The 17,734-nt window shown below is 49.7% G+C and overlaps 1 long non-coding RNA gene across 2 annotated transcripts in view; it reads left to right on the top strand.

Moving 5' to 3' along the window:
- The first annotated feature begins 442 nt into the window (after window positions 1-442).
- LOC103348999 (uncharacterized) overlaps window positions 443-17,734 on the top strand; it is a 58,886-nt gene continuing 41,594 nt past the window's right edge. The window contains exons 1-3 of one of the 2 annotated variants that reach the window (XR_011378672.1): window positions 443-801; window positions 1,293-1,392; window positions 14,023-14,437. This is a non-coding gene — a long non-coding RNA (uncharacterized lncRNA). Of the gene's footprint in view, window positions 802-1,292; window positions 1,393-14,022; window positions 14,438-17,734 lie in introns of those variants that run through there. The other variant, XR_007921041.2, reaches the window with a different exon arrangement.

Here is a 17,734-nt window from a genome sequence, read left to right as displayed (position 1 = left end):
TTGTGTCCCTCGGGGAGTCTGGGTTGGCAACTGGGGTCACTTCCCCGGCAGTTTCCTCTCTGGCCGAGGAAGGGGCAGGTAGCAGATACGTGCCCTGCTCTGGGAGTGTGGCATTCTTCCCGCGTGGCCTCCCCATCTGGCCTGGGCAAGCCCCTGCTGCACTCCCGGCCTGACCCAACGGGGGTTGGTGCAAAAGGGTCCACCAGGGGCCAACACGATCACCCTGAGAGGCTCTCCTGGTGTCCCCGGGGTCCCCCGATACGTTCCTTGGCGGACAAGCCCCGCAGGCAGGAGTGGGCGCTGGCAGGAGGAAGGGGGGAAAAAAAGACCAAGGGCAGAAGGAAATGAGCAGGGAGTTATGTGCGATTTGATTCGCAATGAACATCTTGTGCGAGAGAAGAGGCAATTTGGCACCTGTTACTAGTGAGTTACTGGCGGAAGCACTCAAGGCCTAGGAATTCCTCTGTGAAGACCGGATGAGCTCACGTGGCAGCACACTGCGAGAAGGGTGACCCGGGACGGGCTCTGGACTCTGCCTGGGACTCTTTTCAAGATAAAGCAGGCAGCACCCTGCCACGTTTTAGGGCCTTCTGGGTGGGAACAGGGATCCTTTTGCCTGTGGAGAGCATGATCTGATAAAAGGAGCATTGCCCCCTGCTGCTGACCGGGGGCGGGGTTGGGGTCGGGGGTGACTCTGAACACCTCACTTGCCTGTTTGGTGCTGCAGGATGAGGAGTTAATTCCTGGAACTGTCTAAGTCCCTTCCAGCTCCAGACACTCCCTGATTAAATGGAATAATGGGTGAGTGATTGCTTTGTAGACTGTAGAGCGCTGGGGGTCTGTACTTTTCACGCAGACAAAAGTGACCTGAGAGCAAACCCGGCCATCTACTGCTGGCAGCCGGGTGGCCCGGGAGTCAGTGTTGCCTGTTCTGGACCTACGGGCAGCTCCTACCTTGGTTTTGCGGCGCGATCCAGCCCCTGTTCTCACGCTGCTGTGGTTTCTCTTCCTGTTGCCTTTTCCAGGTGATCCTTCTTAAGGAGGAAGAGAAATTTTTCATGTGAAAATTGCGTCTGGGCTGTGGGTAGGACATGGGCCAGGCAAGCAGACACAGGGGTGGGTGATGGGGCTTTTGGCTCTGCTAGGAAAGAGCAGTTACCAGGCGTCCTGGGAGCTTAGGATCATGACTGGTCTCATCTGTTAAGGAATTCAGACTTCGTCTTGTAGGAAATAGGAGAGCAATCGCAGGGTTGTCAATAGTGGGAGAGAACTTTTTTTTTTTTTTTTTTCAGATTTCAGGTTATACAGTGACATTCAGGCCTTGAGTGATATTTTAAAAATGGAATGGATGAGTATAGAATGGAATAGAAGCTATCAGAAAACATGCATGTGGTGAGTATTGTTTCATGAAATATACATGTTTGTGTGTGTGTGCTGGGTTTTGGTGTGAATATATACGTATTTCTGTGGGCCATGGTCGGAAATTTTGAAGCCCACTTGGTTTGCAAGCCTTTTGGGCTGAATCAGGGAAGGCGGACTGGAGGGGGAGAGACAGGAAGTTCTTGCAAACAGGGCAAGTGAGCTGCATTCTCTCCCACCCCAAGTTCTTGAGAAAGAAATTGCTTAACTTTTGAAGAGAGTTCACTGATGTCTTCCAAGGCCTCCTCCGCGTGGCCATGCAGATAACAGTGGAGGCTATGGCTGTGTTTGGTACCCTGCTTCATTGGCAGGATCCTCTGCCTGGTACCAGTGTGCTACCCTGGGCCACAGCTGGAACTTGGTTCCTTTGACTTAACAATGATGGTAGCTTTCCATCCTTCCAATGAGATGTTTTATATATATATATATATATACACATATATATACATACATACACACATATATATATATACACACACACACACACACACACATATATATATATATATGTATTACCAGAGCCAACACTGGGGTCCAATCCAGCCTATGCTTGGGACCCAGCATCAGTTCAGTGCAGATGGCAGGCACTGTGCGCCCCACTATGCACCCCGCCTTTCAGTGGAAGCGCGTGAGAAGACTGGCTGCTTCCTAACCTCCCACAACTGGTGATACCAATGTCATCGCACGCCTGGGGCAGGCACCACTTGGGGGAGAGTGTAGTCACAGCACTGGTGAGCTGCCGGCTACCCTCTGGCCTCCGCACACCCTGTTACTTAGTCTCTAAGCTTCTACCTTAGCCCCTTCTCAGGCAGTGGGGACCCAATTTCTTTCCTAGGTTTAGCCACAACAAACCCCCTTGTTGTAGTGCCACGGGGGCCAATCTGATCCTTTTTAAAGGTGACCAACGCCATACACATGCACTTCTCCCCATCCTTTCCTTACCCAAACCTAACCCTGTGCATATGGTTTACATAACTCCCGACACCCAGCCTCTTGGTTACACCTTCAGGGCAAACATACCAATGCTGCTCTTTGGACTCCATAAATGTGCATATCCTTTCTGTCTGACCTGGGATTTTTCCAGATCTCTGGATTCTGACTGGCTTCTAATTCACACTAGCAGAGCCACCTACCACTGTTTGAACACCACCACCTCCAAGGGCACTTCAAAATGTTCATGGAAAAATAAACTCTTTTAATGCCATTTTCTGCTAACTTCTTGAAGCCCTTTGGTATGTGCCAAGCCCTGTACTAGGATTTTATATATTTAGCAAACTCCAAGAGATATTATTATCTCTCTTTTATGGATAAAGAAACTCAGGCTTGGATATTGTTAATAATTGCACGTCTAGTTAATAATCAAGTTGTTTCAAAACCAGGTTTCTCTAGATTGTAATCCTTTGACTGCTGGGACATACTGCTTTCCCTGGTTCCCTTCCATAGTCTCCTTCCATGAGAACGAGGAATGCCTTCTCTCTTTCTTTCCATTCTGTCTTAGAAAAATCATGACAACACAGGCACCTCTTTGGAAAGAAAATCTAAGTGGGATTTGGTTTTGCACTGGAACACCCTCAGAGGGGGCTCTCCAAAATCTTTAGGCGCAGACTCTTGCCTCCCACAGGCTCCCCTGGCTGTGAGAGAAAGGGCTGTCCTCAGTATCAGACCGGAGAGGGCAGGACAGTTCCCCAGACCTTCTCCTCCACGTCTGAAGAGGCTGAATGAGGAGTCGGCCGTGTGCTCCACTGTACCCCTTTCTTCGGCATTTATTCGTATTTTGTTCACCGCTTTGTCTCCCATCCCTTCCTCCCTCTGAACATCCACTGTTGCCCTCGAAATGTCAATCCGTCATTCCACAAATATTGGGATATCAGCAAAGGTCCAGCTTCACTGCTGTGAATGTTGTATCCTTGGTATAGAAGTTATTTGGGCCAGCGCCGCGGCTCAATAGGCTAATCCTCCACCTAGCGGCGCCGGCACCCCGGGTTCTAGTCCCAGTCGGGGCGCCAGATTCTTTCCCGGTTGCCCCTCTTCCAGGCCAGCTCTCTGCTATGGCTCAGGAGTGCAGTGGAGGATGGCTCAAGTGCTTGGGCCCTGCACCCCATGGGAGACCAGGAGAAGCACCTGGCTCCTGCCTTCGGATCAGCGCGGTGCGCTGGCCACAGCGCGCCAGCCGTGGCGGCCATTGGAGGGTGAACCAACGGCAAAAGGAAGACCTTTCTCTCTGTCTCTCTCTCTCTCACTGTTCACTCTGCCTGTCAAAAAAAAAAAAAAAAAAAAAAAGTGAATGCCAGACCCCTGGCGTCACCCATTCTGCAGCTGGGAGTAAAATCAGGGCTAGCCAGATGCATAGGACAGGGATGATATGGGAAACGTGTGTGCATCTATCATTGTTGAGACCCACAAGGGCCCCTCCTTGACGTAACAGTGCTCTTTCTTCCCCTTGGCTTGGAACAAGGCATCTAGAAGTCGTGGAGTTGGACAGACTCTTGTGGGTCATCTCAAGCAGCTTATGCCATCAGAGGCAGCACTATACGCTACAGTGTCCCTCACATCCGACTTCTCCTTGAACACTCCCAGGTGGGGGCTACCTTGTGTCTATCCACTCCATTCTGGAAAATCTCATTCATATAATTATCAGGTTTGATCTGATTCCCCAGTCCTTCTACCCAGGGGTCCCATCTCAGCCTCTTGGCGTAACATGAATTCCAAACCCTCTTCCATATGATTCTCCTACAAGTATCTGTAGGCAGTGGTGATGCCAGACTTGTTTTCCTGAGACAGAGCATGCCCAGTGGGTGCAGTTTTGCAGCTGTGACGGTACTCTTGGTAATGTCAATTCCACTTGTAAGGTATACTGGTGTGAATGAATGAATACTTAGCTTTTACTGTGTGCCAACCCCATTCAAAGACCTGATCTAATTCAAGTCTCATGTCCAACCTGGGAGATAAGAACTCTTTCCATTTTATAGAGAAGACTGAAACTCATGGAGTTAGGGGTTTACAGGAAGGTCATCGTGTTAGAAATGGACAGAACCATCACATCACTTTATCCTGAGCCTTTTACCACACACATGCACTGTTTTTCCCTTGATCTGAGTTTCACCAGGATAAGGATGGTGTGAGACAGATACAGGCCTTGCCATCCTTAACTAAACAAGATCAGGGCAAACTCCATAAACAGCAGAGCGGTTTCTATCCCCATGGACTCACGGACGCAATATCAGAATCAAGATCAGCTCTCCAGATCTCAAAGACACGTGTTTGTGCACATAAGCAGAAACTGCTCATTTCACATGTATGTGCTTAGAGTGGAAAATATTGGAGACATTTGTCACTTTTCCATAATATTTTTGGAATACAGGAGCCCTCTGGTGGCCACAGTCATAGCAGGAAGGTGTCCTTGGGAAAATTAATCTGAGATTTCCTCGTCTGAACTTCTCCCTCGCCCCTTTTCCGTTCATCCTCCTACCTTCGGTTTTCATGGGTGGTGACTTGCTTTCTGTACACCCTTCCTTCACCTCTAACCCTCGAGTTCCTCCCAGTACCTTCCCCTCCAGCCCCAGCTGTCGCCCCCTGATCCCCCTGGAATCTCTCCTCGCTGCCATCTTTTGGTCTCAGAGGACCCATTCTGAAATCTGGCCAGTTCCCCTGCGGCAGGTGCTGGGTGACAGCTGCTGCCTCTGCTGCTGCTTCAGTGGTGTGGAATTCGAATCCCTTGTGGGTGTTTAGAGGCTGCACATGGATTAGTTCGTGATGCCTGTTCATCAACAAGTTTTTGCAGTGTCCTGGTAAGCATGCGGGGTGGTGGTGCTGGTGGTGGTGGTGCTGGTGGTGGAGGAGGAGGAGGAGGAAATGTGGGTAGGGGAGTGCCCATCATTTCTTAGAACTAACTTCTTTTGGGAGAACAGGTGAGTTTCCTCTCCCCTAGACACAAAGAGATGACCACACATCACTAATTCCCTGAGGTTGGCCAACCGTCCAGAGCTGGGTGATTCCAAGTTTCTATTCTCAGTTCACTTTTCAAAAGGCTGCTTTCCTCCTTCTTGTCTGCAAACAACGACTTTTCTTCTGCAGGCTCATGCCACACAACAACCAGCAGCGGGTGAAGACCCACAGAAGAGTGATTCCAAATGTCAGTCAGTGAGGATTGACCAGCGACTCACAGGCGGAGGCTGCACTGATGGCTTCAGGGAACCCATAAGGGAACAGGAAGCCAAGAGTGAATGGGGCAGGAATTTTGGTTAAGGTGTTGGACAGTCACCCTGGCTTCTAGTGCAATAAGATAATGGGGCAGTATAACACTTAGAAAGCACTTTGGACTCTTGAGGAAAAGGCGTCCTATAAAATGAGCTGGTGACTTTATTACATTATGGTACTTAACAATTAGTGGCTTAATCACAGGGCAATGGAGTGAGATTGGCCTGTGATTCCCTGTGCCGGGGAGACAGTCCGGAAGGCCTTTACAGGGCCCACTGTGTGTTGCAAGAGGGAGGAGTGCAGCACTTCTGGGCTTCTTTGCAAGTGAGGCCAGAGGAGGGTTCTGCAGAGAACTAGAGCATTTGGAAAGCTACTGGTTTCCATCATCTAGGAAGGGAATGGCCGGAGAGGGTGGGGAGGGTTCCCACCGTGGGATACCATGCAGCTGAGTTTCCGTTCCCGCTGCCTCCTAGGTAAACAGAGTGGCCTTTGAATGCTGCGAGATGAACGTAGGCTCCTAACTCAGGATTAGGGTGACACTGGAAAGCACCTGTGTACCTGCAGAGCTGTAGAATTCTCTCCCCTGAAGATATCAAGGGAGTGTTGATAGGTCTTTGCGGTGCGTCCGGGTGAAGCCCTACCTCAAGGATGGATGAGATCGCTCCTGGGGATGCTCTTTCCAGAACTGTCTTTCTAGAAACACCCTGGGCTTCTTGTTGCCTGAGATTTTCTGAGTACATAACTTCTAGGTGAAAGAGTGATGCTGAAGTGTGTGTCTAACTCTGTCATCTTCATCCAGTCTCTCCACAGTGCTGTCTCTTTGCCCTTTTATTTAAAAAAATTGGTTGATTGATCACACACACACACACACACACATATATACACAAAGACAGATCTTAAAACTGTTGGTTCACTCCTCAAATGCCCACAACATTTGGGGGGTGAGCCAGGTGGAAGCCAGAGGCCAGAACCTCAATCCAGGTCTCCCATGCAGATGGCAGGAACCCCACTAGTTGAGCCAGCACCTGCTGCCTTCCAGGGAGCTCAGTGGCAGGAAGCCGAAATGGTGAATGGAGCTGGACTTGAACGGAGGCACTCTGATATGGGATGCAGGTGTCCCAAGCGGAATCCTAATTGCTGAACCAAAATGCCCACTCCCTTCTTTGCCCACCCAACCACAGATACTCAGCCCCCTCCCAGTTTCTACCAGAACTTACAGGACCCACCAAGAACGCCTCTGATCAAGGTAGTACTCATTTGTTCAATTTCCCCTGGTTCAGTGTGTGTGCACATAACCATGCTGTCCTTTTTAATGGAGCGATCAGTTCTGTTATCACACTCAGCTTTGGGTGAACAGCTTGGACCATGCCTATCAAATGTGCTTTTTGTAGTATCTCATCCCAGAGAAAAGTTCTAAATACATATTTGTTTTTTTCCTTAGAGATCCTATGACACAATGAAAAGCACGCTGGATTGCAAGTTAGCAGACTGTGTTCCTTCCTGGCTTGCCACCATCTAGCCCTGTGACCTTGAACATCTCGCTTTGCTTCTCCAGGCCCCAATTTCCACATCTATGCAATGAGGAGATCTGGAATGAAGAGGCACCTCCAGCTCTGAAATGCACTACTTCCATAAAGGTGCACTCCTTCCGAGCAATGCCAGCTCCTCGCGGGCGGCGCTAAGCCCTGTGTATAAGTGCGAGTGCTCTCTGGCCCGAGGAGGCAGTGGTGGAGGGGTAAGGAGTGAGGGGCAAGCAGGTATGTGTTCATAGATGAATCACTCCCAGCAGCAGTGAGAAGAGACAGGGAGGACTGGTGCTGCTTCCCATACTACTTCTCATTTGTGTGCCTACTGTGTGTTTCCTTCCTCCCTCCCTCTCTGCCTCCCTTTTTCCCTTCCCATCCTGCAGGACTCACTGCCAGCTGACCATGGCCCTGAATATGGAGGAGAACAGAGATAGGTAGCTGCACATTTAGCCTCACGATCCACACTGGGGGCTGGAGCTGAGCTGGGAAGACCCCTGGACCAATGCTCCTCATCCCAGTAGGGCTTGGGGGAACTCCCGTTTCTCATGACAAGGCAGGATTTTTGCTTTCCTAGGGAAGCGTCAGTGTAAGCGGAGAGAAGAGGCTTAGAGAGTTCGGGCATGGAGCCGAGGCTTTTGTGGAGGGTAGGATTCCTCAGCTGTCAGAAACATCAGTGGAAGGGGAAACAGGTGGTGAATTCCTGCTTTCCTTACACAAATATTTTAAGTGGATCATAAGCCCCCTCTTTTCTCCCTACCAATAAGTCCCCAGTGTTTTAGTGCTCACGGCTCCGAATGCCAGGATCTTTTTTCCAAACCAAGTGGGAGCCCTGCTTTGCTACTGGTTGCTGGTGTTTGGGGATAAATAGACTTTGGCTCTAGGAGATCAGCTTTGGTCCTCTCTCAGATAAGTGACACAAAGAAGCTGGTCCAACTTCCTGGGCTTGACTGCCTTAGATGTTGTCAGTGGGAACGTGTCTCACTGCATTTCTGATAACCAAGCCCAACATACAGCAGGTATGTTTGCCAGGCAGGCGAGGTGGGAAGTCTTGGCAGCAGCTCTGGGCGAAACCAGGAAGAACATGATGAGGCCAATTGAAAGACAACGTCACCAGTTTCTAATGAGGGAGCGCATGGCAGAGGGGCTGAGCCCGTGAGGACGCCTTTGCTGAGTGTGGGACAGTGAGGGGCACGGAGAGGGGTCCTGCCTGCCACTGCACGGCCCAGAGGAGAGGGTGGAGTCTCTATCTTAGGGTCTGTAAGAACCTGAGGCAGGAGTTTGTCAGAGCAGTTAAGACACCACTTGGGACACTTGCATCGCATATGGTCTGGGTTTGAGGGTTTGAGTCCTGGTTGTACACCGGATTCCAATTTCCTGTTCATGTGTACCCTGGAAGGAACCAAGTGATGGCTCAGGGACTTGGGTCCCTGTCACCTATATGGGAGACCTGTATTCTGTTCCCAGCCTCTTGGCTTTGACCTGGCCCAGCCCTGGCTATTGTAAGCATTTGGGAACTGAACCAGCAGATGACAGATTCCTCTCTCTCTCTCCCTCTTTATCTCTCTTCCTCTGTGTGTGTCTCCTTCTCAAATAAAACAGATTTATTAAGACAACAACAACAACAAGAAACCAGAACTTGCAGAGATAGAGGCTGATCGGCAGATAGTAAAGCTAATTATGTGAGCATGGAGACAAATCTGTTCACAAGACAGACGCGAGATGGAATCATGGAACTTAGAGCTAATAGCAAAGCACTTTCAGGTTTCCCGTCCAGCCCCTTCATTTTATAGGTAAATAAGCCCAGGCTTACACTAACAGTGATTGGCAGGGTAATATTTTCTCTAAGTGTAGGGCATTCTTAGTACAGCGATCTATTGCTTTTGGGGCAGGGGGAAAGCCTGGGGTTTGGAGAAAAACTGACTCAAGTCAGCGTCAAGATGTCAGTTGCTATCTGCGACCTTGTAGGATAAGAATACCTACCTCTCAGGGCTCTTGAGAGTAAATAAGAAAATACCTGTGAAAGCATCCGACCTAAAGCTTGGCACTGTGCATAGCAAGTACTGATGATTACTCATGCCCAGTCCATGCGGATTATCATGAACTTGGCTGGCAGAGTCTGTCCTGGTAGTGAGTGAGTGAACAAACATTAAACAAGTGATTGCTATGTACCAGGAATGCTTGTATTGTATCACAGGTCCTCAATTATTAAAATCATATTAGTGTAATGAGTAACTGTGAAGTAGGAACTGTTGTGTTAATAAATAAATAACAGCAGTGGTAATGGCAATGATGATAATAGAGTTGGCCCAACTGCTGTAGAGACAGCGTGGTGAAGTGAGGGGAGGCAAAAGGAAAACTTCTTCTGGCATCTAGCTTCTTTAGTTGGCTTTGGCTTCCAATAGCAGGTGTTCCAAGGAATAGGAATGCTGGTCATTCGTTCATTCATTGGCAGACCAGTTACTGAGTTATTATGGGCCGGTTACTTTCCTAGGAACGGAAACATGGTGGCCGACCAAAGCAAGATTCCTCCTTTAAGTGGCGATTGCATTCTAGCTGAGGCAATAAGCACACAAGGAAATAGATAACATACTGTTGGGTGGTGATAAGACGTGAGTGTGAGTGTGAGTGTGGAAGCAGGGGGTGGGCAGCAAGGGGAGAGGGATAGTCGGGAGGGTAGGGGAGGGGATGGAGGGGAGCTAGTGAATCTCATGGGGCAGGGGGTGGATTCTGGGCGGGGGAAAGCGTGTGTGAAAGCCCTAAAGTGGGACAACAAGAAGGCCAGGTGTCGGGAATGTGGTGCAGAACCACGTCTAGAGGTGCGTGTTCTATTCTGCCCGGATGCAGGAACGTGAAGATCTGATATACAGAGGCTCTTCCCTGGAGAACCTAGAAACAGGCTCAAGATAAGACTAACAGGGGAGAAGCAGGTCGGGGCCCCCTGCATCTTAGGGCCTTCTCAGAGGTGAGAAGGGTCCCTGAGGATGATGGGAGACTTGGCGGCAGAGTCGGGGAAGCAGCACCTCCAACCAGAACCCAGAACCTCGTGACTCTGCCAGTCTAGTACGCCCCACTGTCGGATTCCCAAACCCTCGTGAGCCTCAGAAGGCTGGGAAACTTTCCCCGACTCCCCTTTCTCTTTGCTAACCTATTCAGAATGATCGCCTATCGATTTTCCTGGTTGCTTTTAAAGATATTTCTATTTCTTGAGGCTGGTGTTTGTCCTTGTGGTTAGGTGGCCAGTTAGGGCATCCCATATCAGAGTATTTGGGTTCAGTTCCTGGTTCTGGCTCCTGACTCCAGCTTCCTGCTACTGCAGACCTTAGGAGGCCACAGATGATGGCTCAAGTACTTGGTACCCTGCTGTACCTGCTGCCCACGTGGGAGACCTGGACTGAGTTCCAGATCCCTGCTACCCACTCCAGCCCCGCAAAGTGCTGCTGGCATTTGAAGAGTGAACCAGTGGACTTTGTTTACTTTTCTCTATCTGTGGAAGGCCAGCTACTCCTTAGAGTTCTACGGAATGGTGGGGACAGCAGTGGGCAGGGGCGCCACTTGCAACATTGATTAGTGCTGCGATCTTGTAGCTTGACCTTTTAGGGACCCAGGTTACTCCTCTGAAGGTGGCAGACAGCCGTGTCATGCTTTACGTGGCCCTGTAACATTAGGAAGACTCTGTAAACCGTCAAGTGCACTCATTATATCCGTTACACCTGCTCCTAACCACCTCCTACCAATCATTCCAATGACCTCTTGCTAAATTTTTCCACCTATGAAATTTTTATTTCTTTTTTTTTTAAGTGGACAAGAGAGCACTGGGTTTGTTCGAAGACTAAATCATGCTTCCCACTCTGATTCTGATGTCTTACATTTTTATGCATCCCCACCTCTTCCTTCCCAACTTTGGGAAACCCTTGAGATCTTGGGTTCACGGCTTCAGGGAACAACAGGATCCCCAGGTCCTCTCGGAGGACATCAATATTCAGAACCCATTTCCCCACCGTTGAAGTAATTTCAACTCAGTACACACGGAATGAGCTTCTGGTCTGTGGTGTGCGCAGGGAATGGAAAGGATACGGAGCAGTCAAGGGGTGCAGGCCAAGTGGGGGTGAAGAAAGCATTCACGTTGGTAACCTCTCCCCGGAGCAGAGAGCCGTGGGACGTGGAGGAGCGGGCCATGGAAAAGGAGCAAGAGCGAGCCAGGGTCACCTCCCTCCAATGGGCTGTGCCTAGCCACAGAGCGGGTTCCTATTTCTGCGTGGGCAGCCTGGCAAGTGTTGGCAGCGTGGGGCAGAGGCAGAGGCAGAGGCAGAGGCAGGGAATGGGTTCTATGGGGAAAGTGCACCCCATCCTGAAAGGAAGAGGCCTCTGCTGAGCGCATGGCTGGAAGACCAGGAGGAAGGGGGAAGAAGGCAGGGTCGGGGCTTAGAAAAGGAAACAAACTTGGCCTGGCAGGGGGTCCGTCTTGCCCCAGGACCCCTTGGGGTTTTCTCCCAGGGCCTGGACCGGGAGGCTGCTCAGCACAAGCCCTGGCAGGAGGCTTCGCCTTGCCAAGCTGAAAGGAGCCTGGGCCCTGTCATTGAGCCCATCCAGCCAGGCTCTCTCTGTCCTTTGTCAGGGCCCAGGAGGCTCCGTATCATTCCTCCAGAGCAGTCGGCTTCCCTCCGGCCTCATTACGCAGTACATTAGCTGTGGGAACTAAACCCATTACAAAAAGGAGGGGGTGGAATTGGCACACGGGGAAAGAGACCTTCTCAGATCAAGCTAACAACTTGTGCCTATTAACTAAAGAAGATCATTAGAAAATTCCCATCTCCTCTCCTCTGCCCCCCAACCCCCGCCTGGCCCCACCCCCAGCACTCTCCCAGTCAGACATGCAGAGGGAGGGGGCTCCCTGTGTCTTGCACACACACCCAACCTTAAAGGGGCCTTGCTCAGAGCTTGGTGGGAAGGGAGGTTTTGGATGGCCATGGCCACTGGCTTTGATGTTGAGTCCGATTTCAAAAGAACAGGACTGTCCCTCTTTCTCAAAGATGGATCTTTACGGATCGATGAAGACAACAGCAAGAATAAAATAAGTCCTGCTTCATGATTGATTTCCAGCATCCCATAATGAAAGAGACAAAGGGGAAAGGCTTTGTTTTCTGCTGTTCAACAGTGACTCTGTGAGAGCTGGATGGTCGCTTTGAGACGAATCTGTCATTGTAGATGGGGACCCCCCAGCCCAGAGAGGGTCGATGATGCCGTCCCACAGCTTGTGGGAACTTCACGGGTCTTCTGCTTGCGAGTTTGGGGTTCTCTTCCAACACGCTGCCTCCAGTTCGCGCATTTTTCTATTTCAGTTTTCCGCTAGCCTTCTGCTGGCCTCACTTCCTCCTTGGCTGTGTTGCCTAGCAAGGGTGGAATAATGTCCCCAAAGACAGGCAGTCAAGTACCTGTGCCAGGAGGCCATGCATGCAAAATTAGATATCAGCAGGGATTTTGAAATTTTGAAATCCATGCATATGGGGTTAGTCTTCAAAAAGATGGCGGGAAATACGCATTGTGAAAAAACTATGCATAGATCTCAATGTTTTTGCACCAAAAATACACTTCTCTTAATTTTCTCTCTCTCTTTCTGTTCTCTCTTTCCCACTCTTCCTTCTCTGACTTTATCCCATGCGTGGTTCTTTTTCCAGGGTCTCCACGTAGACCTCAATGAGATAAAATAGGCCTCAGGTCTGTGTGCCCTGGTCCCTTGGGAGTGTTTGGGCTTCATCTAAAACTGCTCCTTTAGATAAGAGGACCCCAGTGCTGTGGCTATTTTCCCAACCTGGTCAGGTGACTAGAGCAAACCTGGAGCAAACATGTGAGAAACTAGACCAGCCTCGTTGTGTGGGACAGTGAGACCCGAGATTTTTCCTCTTGAGTCAGATCCCTTTGTGTCTGTGTGTGTGTGTGCGTGTGCATGTGTGTGTGTGTGTGTGTGTTTTTACTATACTCTGTCAAAAGGTCTGATTAGCATTTCCTTTTCAGTTGCTCCTTCACCATCCCAGCTGCACCAATTGTGGTCAGTAAAACAGAATTGGTGCAATAGCAATCCAGGAAAACAGCTGAAAGGGAAAGAGTGAAGAAAAAACAAGGGGGTGAGTTTTCTGAGAGCTGGAAGAAACTACCCCAATTAAAAAGAGAGAGGGGAAGAGAGGGGATGAGGTCCTTGGAGGGAGTAGACGCAAAGATTCCAAAGAGACAGGAACCTGAATTAGACTTAAAACAACGAGAAAGGTGACTCAGACTACTTACATGGATAACACACACACACACACACACACACACACACACACTCCATCTAGAAAATGCAAAAAAAAAAAAAAAAAAGTCTTTTTCCAAAACGATGAATGGGACAGAAAGGCCTGGAGTTATAAGAAAGGAAGAAACAGAGACAGAAACTTCCTTTCCCTTGTCTTTCCTTTTATTGATTCTTCTTTTAATATGTTTTTTTCTCTAATAGACAGAGGGACTTTGAGGGACTTATGCACTGGCCGGGCTGCTCTGACCGTCCTTGCCTTGGGGCTGCCTGGACTCCTGTCCAGTCTGCTTGCTGCCTTCTTCTTCCCTTTGACCCCAGCAGGAAGCTGGGCAGTGGGTGAGGTCCCGCTGGAGAAGCGTGGAGAAGGCAAGGGCGTGAGGGCACCCGGGAGGGCACTGCGAGTGCTCTGAGCCAGGGTTCCCGGGGTCCCTGCATGGGCTCGTGTGGCAAACGTTGCTGTCACCACTTGTTTTTACAGACTTCTCACTTGCCTCTCAAAATGACCTAATTGGGACTGAAGGATCTCTAGCTGGCTCTCAGGCCCAAGGAGTTTGTTCTTGGAAAGCGTGACCTCCTGCTTCGTCTATTTTTCAGGGCTGTCAGAGAGGCAAAGAGGCGCCTGCCCTACTGGGCTGTGTTGTGCCACGGTGTCGGTTGTGCTAAAAGAGAGGGCCACCAACAGTTAGGCAGTAGCAGCTCCCTTCCGTCCTCACAACGCAAAGCAAACAAGGAGTCCTGGAGGGGAAGGTCTTGCAATGTCCCTAAGCCTGGTGGTTCCTTTGGGGTCCATGTCATCCAGTGCCATTATGGATAAGAGTTTATCACCTAGCGTCAAGCAGACTTGTGTCTGAATTTCGACTCCACCTCTCAGCAAATGTGAAGCAATTACTACCTTCTCTAAGTTTCTTCATTTTCATCTTGAGGCTATATTTGCTGTGATGGATATTAAAATGCATGTAAAGTACCTACCGGTAATAAGTTCTCAATAAATGCTAGAAATATTGAACTGGGAGACAGGAAACCTGGTGTTGAGATTTGTGTGGGTTTGAAAACTGGTTCTGAGGTTTCCTAGCTGTGTGAATCAAGACTGGGTGTCAGGGTCTCAATTTCCATATCAAAAAAGAGAAAAAATGGGGATAAAATATATACCTCTCTATAAGGCTACAAGACAAGTTGTACAAAGGCTGTGATCCAGGGGCCCACACTGTGGCGCACCTGCGCCCCCAGCGTCCTGTATCAGATTGCTCCTTTGAGTGAGTCCTGGCTGCTCCGCTTCCCATCTAGCTTCCTGCTAATGCACCTGGGGAAGCAGTGCATGATGACTCAAGTGCTGGGTCCCTGCCACCATGTGGGAGAACAGGATGGAGCTCCTGGCTCCTGGTTTCAGCGTGGTCCAGCCTTGGATGTTTTGGCCATTTGACATGTGAACCAACAGTTGGAAGCCATCTCTCTCTCTCTATCTGTCTCTCTCTCTGTCTCACCCTCCTCCTATCTCTCCCTTCCCTTGTCTCTGTCACTTTACCTTTCAGATAAATAAATCTTTAAAACATAAAAACCATGATGCATACTAAGAGTACAATTCATGGTGGTAATAATTTTTTATGTACTTGTGAGATTCTGTTCTTAACCTGGCCCTCAACTATCTGTGTGACTGAGTTGGGGTAGAACTAGACATCTGCTATCTACTAGAACTCTATGATTATATACATTTTTTACTTTTATGATTTTTATGGGTTTTGAAAATGCCTCCTAGATAGAGAATTGGGTTTCCAGGGTTGACCCCAGGATGGCTAACGTACCCTGTTCCTGGGTTTCCCATCTTCTTGTAGTCCATGAGCTGTCTCTGGCTTAGACAAAGAACAGAGGTTGCTGAAAGAAGAGATTATTCCTGCATGTGGTGATCCTCCAATGTAGCTGAAAACAGAGAACAGCTGGTAGATGGAGAGGCAAGAAGAAGCTGCCCGTGCAGGGCCAACCCCAGGAAGTTCGCACACCAATCACATAGGCGATTTATAGCATCAGAATCAGGAGTGTGGGCCCTGCAGTCAGCCGTGCTGAGGCATTCCAGCGCTAGCACCATCTCTTCCAGGCGAGGTGCTTAGCACAGTGTGACCTCTCACAATACCAGCCATTACTATTATTAACATGGCTCTTATTGTTATCATAGTTGTCAGAGAAAGCCTCCCAGAAGAGATATGTAAAGAATTGAATTCTGAAGGTGGGGACAGAGAGTTTGGAAGTCGCCAGCAGAGATCGGCTTGTCCATGGGACATGGGTCTTCTATGAAGACCCCAACGTCTGCCGGTCTTGCAAGCTTTCCGGGTGATTCTGACACACAGCCAAGGTTGATACGAGGGCAAGACAGTCGCAGGACAGATTCCGTTGACGTAGACCCCTCGACAGGGATTGGGGATTCTTGGTTTCTGCCATGAACTCTGTCCCCTGGTAACTGCCTGTGCTAGCCGTTCCTTCCCCTCACTTGGAGCTCGAGTCCTTCTCTCATAAAGGAGGAGAGGAGATCTCTAAGTCTCTTTCCAGCTCCGGTGTTTGGGGACCGTAGCCTTCAGATCCTGCCTGGATGGAGGGAAGGATGGAAAGGATCTTGGGTGAGCCCTGCCGTGCATCCCGTCACCCTCCTCCTAGGTCACTGTAACCTAGGTTACTCCGGTCACATCCCTGTCTGAGCAGGCCTCCGCCGGGTACCACGGAAAGAGGCCAAGTGGAAGTACAGTGTGCAGGGAGTTGTGTGGAAATCCGCAGGCTGGCTCACGGAGTGGCTAGGAACTTGGGCCCTGCGTAACTTGCAGCCCCTGAGAGTAATTGCTGACGTTTCAGGAGCCCTTACACTGTGTCGGGCACCGTATCGAGAGTTTAAAGTCTGTTACCCGATCTCATCCTCGCGAGGGCACTGTGACGTCAGCAGGATGCTTCCCCTTGGGGAACCGTAAATGTAGACGCTAGGGTGTGATGAGATTGAACAGCTGGTATGAGGTGCCAGCGGGACCTCCACCCCGGGGCTCTGCCAGGTGTCACCGTTAAGGTTCTCCTCTGTTTTACCCCACTACCTTCCCCAATCCACAAATCACAGTACTTTTCTTTGAGCCTCAGAGGGATCACACAAATGGGGTGCAGGCCTGAACCCTCATGTGTTAGGCACTGCATTGGTGATGCTAGCTCAAAGGGGGCTCCTAGAAGCCATTTTCTCCTCCACCTGCCCTTAGGGCACCCCCCAGAACGCCCCCAGCTTCCACTTTGAACCTCACCACCTTCCAGCCATCTGTGGTCAGGCCACCCTCCATGGAGGATGCCTTACTGCAGTGGCCAAGGGCACAGCCGACGGTCTGGCCCTGCATTGTCCGATGTGGTAGCCTCGGGCCACGTGTGCTATTGGGCACTTTCGAGGAGGCTGGTCTGAGCTGGGCTGTGCTGTGGGCGTAAAGCCAACCACACACTAGAACAAAATTCTTTATTTGTCAAATAGCACATTGATTGCTTTGATGTTGGTTATGTGTTGAAGTGATCATATTTTTAAAATATTAGATTAAAATGATAAAAAATCAATTTCACCTCTTTTTAACGTGTCTGCTACAATATTCACACCTGCGTATACGGCTAGCATTGTTGGACAGTGATTGGACAGCACTCACTTGGAGTGCGCCTGCATCTGAATCCCAGCTCTGTGCCATGCTGAGGATATGACCTTGGGCAGGTCAACCCATCCACACGCCCCTCGATTCCCCACTTGTACCGTGGGGGTAATGATGCTAACAGTGGGGATTCCTACTTTGTAAGGTTGTTGTGAGCGTTTGATGACTTGAATGTCTCAAACAGGGCCTGGCTCATTTGTTGCTTCCTGACATTACTGATTCCGGAAGAGGCCAGGTTCGTTTGTTGTCTGTTATGTTTTCCTCTCTTAGCAGAGCCCCTCCCTGCTTGGTGTCTGGGTCTTCCAGAACACTGGCTTGTTAGGACAAGGCTTGTCAGATCCCTTGCGACTTTCCTTACATCACCATCAACTTTCTTGCCTTATTAGTCATTGCTTCTGTGCGTACCTGAAGTGTGGCTTGCAGCGGACCCTGAGCTGCTCAGACTCAGGGTCTTGTCCATTGTATCTCATTTATCTTTGTATTTCCCTTCCTATGAAATCTTTGCCCTAACAGCACCTAGTGCAAAGTGGTGTAGAATAAGTGCTTGCTAATGAGTCTGCCTTCTGCCCCTATACTAGGAAGTTGAGGATTTTCTTTACTCTTATTTTTTTTCTAATTTGTTTTTATTTATTTATTTGCAAAGTAGAGTTAGAGAGAGA

The sequence above is a fragment of the Oryctolagus cuniculus genome, chromosome 9 (assembly GCF_964237555.1).
Source record: "Oryctolagus cuniculus chromosome 9, mOryCun1.1, whole genome shotgun sequence".
NCBI classification, from domain to species: Eukaryota; Metazoa; Chordata; class Mammalia; order Lagomorpha; family Leporidae; genus Oryctolagus; species Oryctolagus cuniculus.
This window is presented reverse-complemented; position numbering and strand designations above follow the sequence as displayed.